Genomic DNA, 13970 nt, shown 5'->3' on the forward strand with positions numbered 1-13970 from the left:
CTAAACTGTTGACATCTTGTTCAGGTGACACCACTAAATATATTTATGAATACCGACTAGCATAAACTAACTTATTGCCTAAGCACAAAGCATTTGTCAGGTACAAAAACATCACATTCATATTAGGTGTACTTCGTCTACTTGGGCCTACGTTTATTTATTATAATTTTGTACCAATTTTCACTTAGATAAGACTAAAACTACCATAATTTTATCTTTGATAGATTAACAATAACAATTTTAACACGTCTAGCTATTATGCTTATCAACTCATAAAATATTTTGTAGGCAACATCAGAATAATTCAATATTTTATTTTCTCAAGTTTAATATTGATATTTAATGTTTTTTTAAGAGCATTCTAAAAGATATATATAGAGAAGTTGATGTTTTTTCTAGCTCAAAAATGTAAACTTGAATCGTGAAATGTGAAGAAAATCATACATTGACAGCCTATCATTTGCATTTGAGCATGTTCCTACTGCTGGCAGCAAATAATAGGATAATAATATATATATTTTTTAAATATTGAATGCTGGGATTATAATATTAATCATAAATTTATTATTACAGATTGAATCCAAAAATAATTGAAGAAATGGTTTCAGATGATTACGAATAAGCGCAGCTATATCTGGAGAGGTAATGCACCTACTGATATCCCGTGATAAGAACTTGGGAGAGATTTAGTGAAAACCTGGAGAACGGCCACTTAGCTCACAAATCTGAGCTGTTCACATCAAGCTGATATTTGTGACAGCCATTATAGCTTCAATCATGTAAGTAAACACTTGATCATAATATAATTTTCAATTATTTGTAACAATTAACTGCGCCCGGTTCTACTCAGAATAACAAAGGCACAGGTTTCTTTCTTTAAACTACAACAGTACTATCACCGACAGGAGTCGAGTCGGAGCAGTGGTAGCGGACGGTCGTGTTTCGAGGAGCGCAGATAAGATAAACCGTTTCTTGTTTATGCCTTTAGAAATCTTTTTTCATCGTAGATCTTGTCCATAACCTAATAACTTACTTTATTAATTTATTCTTTCAATTAATACGTAATAATCTTTCTAATAATAACTCATCATTAATAACATCAGTAATAAAATCGGTATTGCACCTCTTAAAGTCTACTAAAGTATTTAGTACTTGTCTCTCTACTTGAACTTATCAGTTGCGAATTCATTCATCAGTAACCATAATCAACCAACTTAGCTGTATTAAACTGTATTGAATCGTAAATTATCTCTTTATAAATTGTAGGTTTGAATTACTCTTACTCATAATATTAATATATTTTTTATCCATCCAGGAAATTGAATAAACTAAATTTTTATATATCTGATCATTACCAATAAATATTTTACTGTATAAATTCATTTCCGTATAAACGGATACAGGCCATTAAAACCGTAAATAAAATGAAAAATAAATAAAACAGGAGTTCTACTATTTTTCTCTTTGGGAGGCTGGTGGGAGTGTTTACCGCTTCTCCTGGAAACAATTCGTCCACTAGCATCCGTCCTAATGGTCATTGAACACCACTTATTTGTATATCTATATGAGATTTGTCCCTTCTGGGATACGTAGCTTTTTCGAAATTTGAATTCGTCAACCCACATAAAACCATCCATTACACTAAAGTCTGCAGTCACACTATTTCGTTCTGAATCATTCATATTTTGATGAATAAAGCAAGTAAACAGCAGAACAAAAAAACTTAAATTAGCCAACAGATTATCATGCAAGCAAGCTAACACATATTTATATTTTTAATACTAATATACTAATCTTGCATCCTATAAGCCTATATCAATTCTTACAGCTCGTCATGAAAAATTAATTCAGTAAGATTATTGTTATAGTTGAGCGTTAAATATTCCACTTGGTTATTGGTATCAAAGCATGTCACACTTAACTTTATTTCTTGATTCATTAAATTTATCTGACAATCAATATTTTCATTTACATCTCAATATGGTACGGACTTCCTGTGCTTAGTCATGCAGCATTTATTATTCCGAAAACATTCCTTCTCAATCAATTAGTAGTAATATCTATCATTAAAGTGTTGGATTAAATAAAATAGATAGGTTAATCAATGTTTCAAAGATGAATTTAATGAGTTCATAGTTGTTGATTGTCAGTAGATGGTCCAGGAAATACGCGATATACGATGAATCACACAGAATTCCATATTCTTTCCATCTTCCATTTCAGGATGAATATAAGCTGAGCTAAATTAAAAAAATTGTAAATTATTCTGTCATTCTTCAGTAATTAATGAATGCAATATGAACAACTCTCTTTCATGAGGTGAATCATTTTTTCCAACATTTTCCAGTTTCTCAATGATAGGGGAGTGATAATTATTTGTATAGGTCTTCTAAGGAACCAATATCTACAGCTGGTACCAATCAACTAAACTTCAACTCCAAACTACCGTATTAATACCAGTATACAATTTATAAGTTTATTACAGCTGTTAACTTCAGATGCTAAATCATATTATCACAACTTGATCTTCAATCATGATCATCTTCCCGTTCATCGGTAGCCGCTGGGCCGACAATTTCGGAAACATAGGTTTGTAGAATGGATTAATAAATAATTGTTATTAGTCCCCCTATCAAAATTTCTATTCAGAAACCATCCCCACTATTCACACAACATATTCCTAAAGTTTCATGCCATTCTGTCAAGTAGTTTTTAAGTCTATAGGGAACAAACAAATTAACACACAGACATTTTTTTATATATACATATATTATTTCTTTCTTACATAATTATCTTTCTGTTGTTTCCACTTATTTTTTTCTGTTACAGCTTCTCGATTGATCAAAGCACCACAGGCTGCATCGTTCGTCACCTCTGCCTTCAAGCGCGTTATGACTTACTCCAATAAGCCAACCAAATATCCTTAATAAGCAATAGAAGTTCTTATCGACTGTTTATGACTCATTAACATCCATGTTTTGTATAAATTTATGTGATAGGCCTACTGATATTAATGTTGATGTACCGTAATGTTTTTTGCTCATGTATAATATTGATAATAATACATTAAAAATAAATAAAAAGTTAAATTATTATTGTTGGTTTTTATTGTTCTAACTTTTGACTTACTGTGGGCCAAAGTCGTTGTCCGTCTGTTTGTATGCTCTGCAATAACTTTAGAAAGAATTGATCAATCAGCTTCAAATTTTAAACACGTATTCTTCAAACCTTTTTACAGGTCAAGTTTGTGGAACAACAAAATTTACTCACTCCATCGTCCTTTTTCAGGATATAACAAATGACATTAAAAGTGCATAAGAAAAAAGTAGTTTTGATTTATCATTTAGTCAGTTGAAGAATTCATTGCATGCAATTTATCCATTCATTCATTCATAACATACCGTAAGTTGAAACTATTTGGAAGCTATGACAGCACAGACATGCGTCTGCATGCGTTGACACCAAATGTGTGATGATCAAGGGCCGGTTTCCGAGCTCGGCATTTAGCTGAGTTATACACTTTAAACAGCTCAAGTTGGCTTTCCGGAACGGGGCGTAATTGCAGTCCACGTTTAAATTAAATTTCAAAAAACTAGAAGTGATAAAAAGAAAATAGTGTCAAGTTTCAGCTATTTTGAATCATCTAGGAATGTTTCACTTCGTCAATAAAAAACGTTTCCAATATTATAGAAATGAGAAAATAAAGATAATCATAAAAACTACCACTACGCCCCGTTCCGGAAAGCCAATTTTCTGACTTCAGCTGTTTAAAGTGTAGAACTCAGCTAAATCCCGAGCTTGGAAACCGGCCCTAAATGATCATTTCATGATTTCAACTGGTTAATGTACAACATAATATTTACTAATTCTATTACATCAACAACTGATACGAGTTGAGATATCAATTTACGGCTTTCGCCATTCATTTTTTCTTGGAACTCTGTATCTAAATCATGTATCACATGAACACCTTCTCATTAAAACAAATGAATTTGAATTATATGTAGTCCAGGCAACGAATGCTCAAATGAAGGTATAGAGGGAAAAGTTTGGAACACAATTTTCAACTCCACAGCTCTTTTAAGGATAGTTAGAGGATTAACATATCAAAAGTCCTCACCCCTACCCCCTGTGTTAAAGGGGTGGGGGTGGTTTGAAAGTACCATTTTTTCATTTTTCGCATATATCTCAGAAACTATGCATCTTATGAACATTTATATCTCTAGCAAAATTGAAGCTTACAAAATTACCAACAAGTTTTGTCCTTTACATTTTTCCATATCTCTCATAGTTTCTGAGATATCCGCCCTTGAAGGTGAGACATTTTTTGAAAAAACAATTCTGCCTTCAAGTTTTTCATCTTTTCGGCCTTATAATTTTTGAACGATTGATGGAAAAAAATCCGTACTGATTATGAGCTGATAGAGCATCAAATTATCTTCAATTTGATGTATATTCCCACTATTTTACGCATTTCCCTACGACTGTTGCAGCAATTTTAGTTTAGAGAGTGAAATTTTCTGTTCAGCAGCAATAGATCAGTTGACAATGAAATTAATTTGAAGGGAATGTTTGGAACACAATTTTCGACTCTGCAGCTTTGTTGAGACTAGTTTGGAGGTGAGCATATAAAAAATCCCAACCCTTACATCATGTGCTGAAGGGATGAGGGTGGTTTGAAAGTTGCGTTTTCCACTTATTACTTACATGCTTATATCTTAGAAACAATGGGTTATATTGACATAACCAACTACATAAAAATGAAGCTTAATAAATTTCCTACAAGTTTTGTCTGATAGAGGTTTTAGATAAATCCTATACTTTTCGAGATATTTATGTTCTAAAGTGATGCATTCTCGAAAAACCAGATTTTCTTCCATTTTTTCGCTCTTTCAAGTCTTATAACTTTTCAACAATTGATAGAACAAGAATGTGCTAAATACGAGATTGTAGAGCATTAAATTACCTTTCATTTCATGGCCGAAAAGATGAAAAACTTGAAGGCAGAAGTGTTTTTTCAAAAAATGTCTCACCTTCAAGGGCGGATATCTCAGAAACTATGAGAGATATGGAAAAATGTAAAGGACAAAACTTGTTGGTAATTTTGTAAGCTTCAATTTTGCTAGAGATATAAATGTTCATAAGATGCATAGTTTCTGAGATATATGCGAAAAATGAAAAAATGGTACTTTCAAACCACCCCCACCCCTTTAGCACAGGGGGTAGGGGTGGGGACTTTTGTTATGTTAATCCTCTAACTATCCTTAAAAGAGCTGTGGAGTTGAAAATTGTGTTCCAAACTTTTCCCTCTATAATCTTTCGTTGACTGGACTAATGAGGGACAAAGATGTTGAAGCGAAAGAGTTATTTTTGAAGATTAATTTTCCATTTCAAATAGGATCCCCAATGAAACCCACTGTCAAATTATTCTTGTAAAATAAATATTTAGCTGTTTCCATAATTTTCAACAACTCTGTATAATTGAAGCTGCGGGTTTTTAAGATTACAATACAACAGTTCTTGAGCGAGTTCTCCAACCCAGGGGGTCACTAGTTATTTATCAATAGCAGTTCTTTTTAATTAAAACTGATTTGCTCATTGCATTATTGAATAATAAGCATAGTTGTTTTTTTTTCAAGCAAAAATGTATTTACTTGATGCTACATCGATAAAGGCGAACGCACACAGCAGCAGACAGACTGCGGAAAAATCGCTCCTCAGACATCTGTCTGTCTGAATATTGGCCGAGACACACATAACCGCACCGAGCCCGCGCCGACGTACGGCCGAGTGTCAGATGTACTACGGCGAGTAAGAAAACAAAGGATTTCAAACGTGTAGGGACACATACTACCGCACCCGCGCCGTCACCGACTAGTTCAGATTACTTTTCGACGGTGAAGGTGCGGCCTCGTTTAAGGCTCTTCGGTACACTTTTTATTATTAAAATTGGATAATCTTTTTCAATATAATTGTTAAGATCATTATAAGAATGAGAAAAAGTGGCAACTGAAATTTTTAAGTGGTCTAATAAGCGAGTTATGGGTTGTCGAAGTGCTAACTTTCCAGATTCCGTTTTCTTTCCAGATCATAAACGGTTTCGACTATATTATTAGAACTTCTCTTGAGAATTCAAAAAATTATCCTTTCCAAACTAAAACATTTTATTCCTCATTTCGTTCATAAATAAAAAAGTAACATTTTTTGCAAATTCGATAACTTGTTTATTTTGGCATTAATCGCGAAAAAACGCATATTAGAACAAAGCCAATGATATACTAAATGTATAAAAAATATGGAAAATTCGAAACCGTTTATGATCTGGAGAGAGAACGGAGTTTAGCACTTCAACAACCCATAACTCGCTGATTAGACCACTCAAAAATTTCAGTTGCCACTTTTTCTCACTCTTATAATGATCTTAACAATTATATTGAAAAAGATTATTCAATTTAAATAAAAATAAAAAGGTGTACAGAACAGCCTTAACATAGAGAGTGAAAAACTTATTGAAGAGATACAGAATTTTTCAGTTTTGTACGATCAAAGTGATGAGAAATATGGTTGAACGGAAAAATAAGTTAAAGTAAAAGTAGAACCAAATAAGTTAAGCCAAAGGTATAACAGACATAATATAATAAATAATTAAATAAACAACAAAAAGTGTAAAATAAGGAACCCGTGATTGTGTCTTGAATTTTAAATTTAAAACAAATTACATGTAGATGCAGAAGGCAGAAGATAACAATTTTATTGCTGGATATATATTTCCGATACATGTATTGTTAGGCACTGAAATATTTATACCAGCACTATGATTCTCATTTTCTGTGTCTACAGGTAATTAGTTTAAAATTTAAATTATAAATTCAATTTGGATGTAAGAAGATTTTAATAGTGTTATATTATCAACATTAGTTTAACACATTCAGAAATCAGACCGCAGTAGCACTACAGAACTGAGACACTGCTGTCGCCCGGATATGTGTGCTCTCCCACCGCCATTACCGTGTCGTGGGCTTAGCTCGGCCGTACGTCGGCGCGGGCTCGGTGCGGTTATATATGTCCCGGCCTTGAGTCTGCACACAGGCGTTTGCTTTTTTCTATGACTGTCTGCTGCTCCGTGCGTTTGCCTTAACACATGGCAAGATGAAATACAAAAGGTTGCAAACAAGTTTGGTTATCAGTAGTGTATTATAAATATTGGGGACCGAGCTTCGCTCTGGAGTACAAATGCATAACAATTTATTACGAAAGAAGAAATTATAAAAACATTCATACAGAAATGTTCTATCTAATCACAGTAAATTGAGATTAATTCCCAGAGGAATGCAAAAATTTCCCTCACAAAGGCCTAGTTGCACAAAAGCCGGTTAAATTTTAATCCTGATTAACTTCACGTGAACCAAATCAGAGAAGACCATTTCAAAAATATGGATCTACTAATAGCCCGGCTTTTTTGCAACCGGCACTAAGTACCAGATTGAATGATTACAAAAGTTCAACAGCTGAGTCATAGTTTTGACACAGTCCCACACACATGAACTCGCTCACTCACTAACTTCCATCACCAACAGACGACGAAATAACTATTATCAGCTATTTTCCAAGGATGAATAATAATTATCCTTTTAATGTCCTTCAGCAAGTTTTCCCAAGGATGAGACCTAGTGCAATCGAATCTTTATATTATAAACCTACTATCTTCTGAATTTCGTGAGAATCGTTAGAGCCGTTTTCGAGATCCAGTGAAATACAAACATATAAACATCTAAACATGTGAACAGAAGTTGCTGTATAGGATTATTATGATATCTGGGCATGAAATTTACATTATGTACCATACTCTGAATAAAACAAGTTGAGACTTGACTAAATATCTTTATTGCCAATTTGTGCAAAATATTTCAATATTCTTGCGCAAGTCCTTAGGACTGAATATAATTGATTTAGAAAACTGCACTGGTGATGTGAAATTAGAAGATATATCAAGTCATATGGGCTTTCATGAAAGATTTTACACAATTCGACAACACGGATATTTTGTTGAAGAATCAATTTATTTTATTAAGAGTAGATTTGCGCAGGAATCAATTCTGCCAATAATTGAGCAGAAGAAAGCTTGTGTCGAAAATCGATTTCAGGCTTCTTAGAAAACGATTTTTTAAATGTTCGATATATCACACAAAATGGTATTGATGTGGTTTTTTAGGACCTGGTATTCTCAAACCATTATTTTCTTATAATAGTCCTACAGTATTGTATTATTTTTTTAGCACAGGCATTCATATTATGCAGACCATTATAGTCTTTCAAAAAAGATTATAAGCTTGGTGTACCAGTACTTTTTATTACCGTTCTTGATACTGGTGCATTTGAGTACATTAGGTTCTTTTTTGTAATATTCATTTTGTTTTATAAATAAATTGATTTATCTAAAAAAAATGACAGCAAATTATATAATAGACTGAACCCAAAACTGTCTCTCTCAAATTTTAATAGATTAAATGTTTTCAAAAAAATAAGGTTTGATTTCACATTGCTAAAATTTAGTCCAACTCTATAAAAAAATAAAAACTAAGAATTTTAAATTTCCAAAGTTCCATGGAACCGGTGACTTATATTGGAAATGGAATAAAAAAAAATTAGAATGAAGTTTAGTTTACATTGAATTCAAATTATACAAATATTGGAAGATTCATGTTGAAAGTAAGCTTACATCAAATTTCTACCTAGAAAACAATATATTTTGAATTAATATAATGTGAAGTAGGTAGCCTACCGTATTGATATGAAATGATAGCCTAATGCACATGACTTTGCTGATATTTCAGCAAAGATTGTCATTACCGTATAGAAAAATAGATTTTAAGATACCATTACAGTAACTTAGTTGAATGGTGAAATCAAACACAAAATTTAATTGTTTATAATCAGCATTCAACTATAAGTTACTGTAGTGGTATCTTGAAATCTATTTTTCTATAATGACAATCTTTGCTGAAATATCAGCAAAGTCATGTGCATTAGGCTATCATTTCATAACAATACGGTACTTCACTTTTTATTAATACTGTTGGGGTTCATAATATTCTTGAAATCCCAATTTAGAAATATCCACTACTACCTTGGCCTATTTTTATTGAATAAATTTAATTTAGTTCCATATTTTTATATTTAAAAGGTTCATTGTATTTTGTAATTGCTCCGAATAACTCAATCAATTAATAGGCCTAAGTTAGACATGTGGTGATGATGGATTATGCAGGAAAATTTGGCAATATAATATATTATTATTGATCAACTCACTGATATATAGATATAGTCCTCATAAAAACGGTCGACACGATACGACAGCGACATATATGTGTTATCTGTCCGACATTACCTAAATATAGAGAAAAACCAAATAGACCATTCGTAACCAGCTTGACCAACCCAACGGCTTAGCTATTTTCAGGTTATGAAAATAAATTATTCGATTATAATCCTATTATTCTTGATAAAATCTATTTTATAATATTTTTATGATATTCATATAATATTTTCAGTTGAAATGTCCATCTTTTACGTATTTTTATTGCTACCACATATCCTACCCAATATCAAGTAAATGCAACGATGCTATCGTCTATACTAGAACCAATAACTATAAAGCAAAGATTTACTTACTTGAATAAATAAATTAACTTTTATTTCGTTATGATTTTTGAAAAAAACACCAGACCTGGTGTAACATACCTTAGCTATTTATAAGGTTTCCAGCCATGACATGCACTGCACACGTTAACCGCCAATTATGAACTTCACTTCGAATAAGATTGTTTCAGTATTTCACATTAAAAATTGATTACCGGTATATATTTCACATGCAAATGATGCTTGAGTTTTGATTGTTGAATACGTTTTATTCTTGTCTTATAGCACATTTTTGATCGATACTTGGTGAGGTGGGTACAGTACCTTAATATTCAAATAAAATACCATACCGTAAACGGCCTATAAATAGCCTACTACTGTGTTGACATTTCTGAAAATGAGAAAATGTATGAACAATGATTTAATCTTTATAATTTCTGTAATAATTATTAACGTTCTTGACGACAAAGTCATCAAAATCATGTATCCATCTACAAAATATCAGCATAATATTATAAATCCTACCTGAAGTTGAGTGTAGAATGTAAGCTTAAATTTCATGGATTGGGTGTTATTACCTAGGCTTAGGCTATATTGGCAATGGTCATTCACACGCCTTTTTTCAACACAATCAGAGATTTTCATAAAAAAATCTATTAAACTACCTACTAGGTTCACAACGAAGTTTGAATGTAAAAACATTTTTAAATAAAAGTTTAAAAGAGACAATAATGCTATAATAGTGTTATATAGTGTTATTATATATATATATATATATATAACACTTATAAAGTGCTATATATAACACTTTGATATATATAACACATAATGCTATAAATAGTGTTACATAGTTTGGTCATATATTTTTTACTTTCCTTGTCCTATTACCATAGTTAAGGGAAGTATTGCTTTTCGAAAAAATAAGGTACCCCAATTTCTATACGTTTCAAGGTCCCCTGAGTCCAAAAAAGTGGTTTTTGGGTATTGCTGGTCTGTATGTGTGTGTGTGTATGAGTGTATGTGCGACTGTGTACACGATATCTCATCTTCCAATAAACGGAATGACTTGAAATTTGGAACTTAAGGTCCTTACAATATAAGGATCCGACACGAACAATTTCGATCCAATGCAATTCAAGATGGCGGCTAAAATGTTGTCAAAAAAAGGGGTTTTCGCGATTTTCTCGAAAACAGCTCCAACGATTTTGATCAAATTCATACCTAAATTAGTCATTGATAAGCTCTATCAACTGCCATAAGTACCATATCTGTAAAAATTCCAGGAGCTCCGCCCCATTTATGCAAAGATTGATTATAGATTCCCAATTATCAGGCTTCAGATACAATTTAAACAAAAAATTCCAAGTGGGAAAGATTGAGCATGAAAATTTCTACAATTAATGTCCAGTAACATTTTCACCTAAAATTTATAATAAGCTCGAAATTCGAGAAAATGTTATTATTTCAATTGCAAACTGTTGGCAACTGTTGATTCTATTAAATCATTCACTATGAAGAGATAGCAGACTTCGTGTCTCCAGCGTTATTGTCCTGTCACCAGCTGGCTTGGATCTTTGAAGAGTAGACTTTAGATGCGCGTGAACACTAGCGTCTGGTGATAAATTTTCATAACGGCAAGGAAAGTTGTGTGAGTGCGCCACACCAGATTTTTTACAGCATGCAATAATAATATTTTCATTGTTTTTGAAACTCTTGATTGAATTGAAATGAAGTAAAAAAGAACTTATCTTTGACCGCTGCTTTTAGTGTTGATGCGACTGGTTAAATACCAATAATTTCATCAGATTTTTATTTGAATCCTTGTATGATTCAAATAATTCTTGATTATTGTATGATTCATTCAGTTCACAATTTTATGCGTACCGGTAGCCTATTTATTTGTTTCTATTTTAATAAATTATTTTTTTTCTTTATTGAATATCCATTATTTTTTTACTTGTTGAATATATCACAAATGTAAACTTTAAAGTATAAATTCCGTATTTTTAAAACTCATTAATATGGCTAAGTTCAATTCCTCCACCACAACCCTCAAATTTTGAGAGTTTACTGTTTGAACATAATTTAGTTTGATGATGCAGCACACAACGAAACGGTCGTCACTAACATGAGTTTTAAAAATATTTCTTCTTTAAAGTTTACATGTGTGATATATAATAATAAAATGTATTTGAATTGAAATTTTGATATATTATTGGATGAGGTTGCTCTTTGTATTAACTGTACATAGTAATAAGCCTTATCTACACCAAGTGCGCTATGCAAAATATTACTGTGAAAACGACATTATAAACAATCAAGTACAGCAGTAGGCTACCTACGAAGGCTAGTCAATATGCAAGGTTTATTGCGATAGACTCTTCATACCTTGGTCAATAAGAGTAATATGGTTTTTAGAACTCAATTATTATTTAATTAAATCATATTTAATAAGAGTTTTTATTTAAATCCTCAGTGAATTCTATACCTACAAAAAGTTATTGTAAAATTCTATAATAAAAGTTATTGAATGTCAAAATTTGAGGCTCGATTTTTATTCATATAGATTATTGGTAACTGTAAATAAAACAGCTCAGTTATTGAATAACTAAAATTTATTGCAAATGCTCTCTATGAAACAACATCAATAAACTTAATTTATATTTATTTACAAATGAAACTCACTTTATCAATGATTGATTACATTAGTAAGTATATATCTTGTTTATTCAAAACCAAATATAAAAGCTCATTTTATAAAATGACATTATAGTAAGTTACCCTTTCTTTGAAAAGTTTTTATATTTTAACATAAAATAATAGATAAAAAACACAAACCACAACTACTAGTTTCAATGTTTTACATAATCTTCATAAATACATTATTATATCGTTCACATATCTGTACTAATATAATAACATTTTGTTTTAGTGGGCTAATATTATCAATTATTTAGATCCTTCGAGTTCATTAATGTATAAATTTGCAAAATATCCTGAAAGTGGTAATCTCATTGCCAAACCTACCATGGAAATGCAAGATAGAAAAATCTATTTTTTAATTTTATCAATAAAAATAAGTACCTATCCCTGAATACATACATTTTAAGAAAATACAAGCTTATTTTTATACTTTACTGAATGGCCATCACGCTTTTATGCCTCTTTACACATTAGCTAACCATGATTCTAGTTTTCTCATTGAATCATAAAATAAGTTAAAATCTATGAAAAACGTGGTAATGAATTTGAAATATGATACAATTGTGAGAAAACCTTACAGATTGTTTGTTAATGTGAAAGCGGTTTCAATCGGACTTTTGACCGGCACTATTGAACTTGTCTACAATGATCAAGCTCAATGATGGTGGTTTACCATTCATACAATCTATCATACCTACTTCCATCAACATACATCTCTCACACTAAGGAGAACACACTTGAAATGATTTACAAAAAAGATAAGTTAGTAATTTAGTTTTCTCTAAAACATGAATAAAATCTTATTAGACATTATACAGACGAATTACACACTATTTGTTTAGTAGAACTGCTTCAATCAACTGCTTGTGTGGATTTTCAGTCGTCAAAAAATGTTTTTAATAAAAAGCTATACAAATTTCCTGTAATATTAATGATTTATGAAACTTTATTGCCACTCAATACGGAACAAACTGCCGGCTAGCGAATTACGAAATTCGTGTTAGCAGACTTATTAGTAAACCAGAGATGATATATTCATATAAAAAAAACAATTTGACCCAGACATTTCAATCGGGGTTTAATCGGACTTTGGACCGGCACTAATGAACTTGTCTACGAGACCAAATTGCCGAGACCAAATTGACTGAGAACGTTCAAAATAGGTACAGAGGTCCATCTCATATTATATTCTTTGCTTTGAAGTCATTTTTTTCAAGAACAACAGGACTTGAAAAAGTAAACTCGAAACTCTATACACAGGTTCAGCTTAGCTAAGTTCAGACGTTGCTTAATTAAAGAGTTTGTTTCCCACAGTTTTTCATTGAGTTTGCAATGCATTTCTCTAAATTTCTTAAAGAAATATTTTTAATTCATAGGATTAGATACATAATTGAAATCAACCGGAGATTGAATCAAGCCTGAAAGACTCTTTTGACCTTGGATCGAAGGAAGTGCAAGCCAAATGGAAAATGCAGAATGCTGAGGAAACGCAGAAAAATGCTTGATAACTCATGAAAAACGCTGAAACCCGCCTTTTTGGGTCGTATCATTGGTATTAGTTCTAAACCCTTTTAATACAATATTTCTACACCTCAGCTGAACTTCTCAACCAAATTCGAAAATTGCTG

At 31.7% G+C, this 13970-nt stretch overlaps 1 long non-coding RNA gene across 1 annotated transcript; it reads left to right on the plus strand.

Annotated features, from left to right (window-relative positions):
* The first annotated feature begins 537 nt into the window (after positions 1-537).
* On the plus strand, positions 538-3095 carry LOC120355586. Its single transcript, XR_005573659.1, has 2 exons — positions 538-779; positions 2830-3095. It is a non-coding gene; the product is annotated as an uncharacterized LOC120355586 (long non-coding RNA).
* The last annotated feature ends 10875 nt before the right edge of the window (positions 3096-13970 follow it).

Source organism: Nilaparvata lugens, unplaced genomic scaffold, assembly GCF_014356525.2.
Source record: "Nilaparvata lugens isolate BPH unplaced genomic scaffold, ASM1435652v1 scaffold3097, whole genome shotgun sequence".
NCBI lineage: Eukaryota > Metazoa > Arthropoda > Insecta > Hemiptera > Delphacidae > Nilaparvata > Nilaparvata lugens.